Below are 1,691 nucleotides of genomic sequence, written 5' to 3'. Positions count from 1 at the left end.
TGTTTGTTTAGATAGATGAGAAGATACATATCTTCTAATTGTGCCACTGGTTGTCCAATGACTAATGTAATTTGAATGCAATCAATATTCATTAAACATTTGTCAATTGTATGCATTTTTCTAGTGACTGAGAATGAAGAGATAGATAAACAAAGATAAAAAAGATACTGCATCTGTCCATTTGTTGCTTCTATGGATATGTGGTGTGAAAAAATTATAATTAAACTGCAACTGGGTAGATTTTTTTTTTTTTTTAGAGTTAGGACAACAAGTGTTACATTAACAGAGAACTGTAAGGAATCCACTTTCCTTGAGGCAACTTGTGGAAAGAAAGAAAAGAACATCCTATTGGGATTTCAAAGGTCTGAACTTCAGTAATTATTCCATCATTGACTATCTATAAACCTTCAGTTGTCTGGAATTCTTTTTACTCTTTTGTAACCTGAGGAGTTTGGAGTACATAAACTTTTATTTTTATTTCAGCATATTACAGGGGTACAAATGTTTAGGTTACATATATTGCCTTTGCCCCACTCGAGTCAGAGCTTCAAGTGTGTCCATCCCCAGACGGTGTGTACTGCCCCCATTAGGTGAGAATATACCCATCACCTCCTCCCACTCCCACCTGCCGGACACCCAATGAATGTTACTTCTATAAACTTTTAAATTCTTCCCAGACCTAATTGGAAAAAGACTATGATAAAAGATGAAATTTTTTTTGAAAAATACATGAATGACAAAAATTAATGGGCCTCAAAGGCATTGAATATGAGGGTTCGGTAGAGTGATGAATCTAATGGGATTCTGACGAGTCCAATTTGAATACATGATGTTTGGTTAACTGTTCTAGAGAAGTTAACTGTTAACTCTCCCAAAATGCAGGCAAAATGAGGAAAAAGCAGCAGCTAGGGTGATTCACATATTTGACAACTGAGCACTGATTGCCTTGGAAAGCTAAAATCAATCTTCTTTTCTTTTTTCTTTCCCTGACTTGTGTATTCTTGTTCTAACCATCTAGAAAAATTTCCCTGACATTATGCGTAAAACCTTATTACTCACTTAGCATCAAGAAAGCATATACTCTTCAAGCCTCATTTAAGTTTTATCTACAAGGAATGATGACTACTAAGCATGGCCTCTATTGTGATTTTAAGATAGTAGGGTAAAGCTTCAAGTACTGACCACCCATGAGCCTAGGCAACAAGGTGGAGATGGAAACTTACAGAGCCAGTTTCCGCTGAGCTTCCACGGTGATGGAGGCCTTCACAAAATGCTGTAAGTCTGTGTGGAATGACATATCGCTATATCAAGGCTTTGAGTATTTAACTCATATCATGTACTCTAATTCCACTATTTATGGAAAGTTATTTATTTTGTATGTATGGAAAGTTTGAAAGATTTTAAGTTCAAAATAAGCAAATAATTTTAACTTTTCATAGTAATTTAGGAAATCTTCATTCTCAATCATTGTAATTCAATATTTTGTTTCTGATATATTGGCCATGTAATTTTCTTCCTAGGAATGGTATTTTTTATTACCTATATCTCTGACACATTGATTGCTAAAATAATCTTTTTTAAATTGTAACATTAAGATAAAGGTAGGATCTGGTCTCTTATGTACTATATTCATAATGTAACTCCTTACATGCCAAAGTTCAGTCACAAATTGCCTCCTCTCTAGTTCAGTT

The sequence above is a fragment of the Propithecus coquereli genome, unplaced genomic scaffold (assembly GCF_000956105.1).
Source record: "Propithecus coquereli isolate 6110/MARCELLA unplaced genomic scaffold, Pcoq_1.0 Scaffold363, whole genome shotgun sequence".
Lineage (NCBI taxonomy): Eukaryota > Metazoa > Chordata > Mammalia > Primates > Indriidae > Propithecus > Propithecus coquereli.
This window is presented reverse-complemented; position numbering follows the sequence as displayed.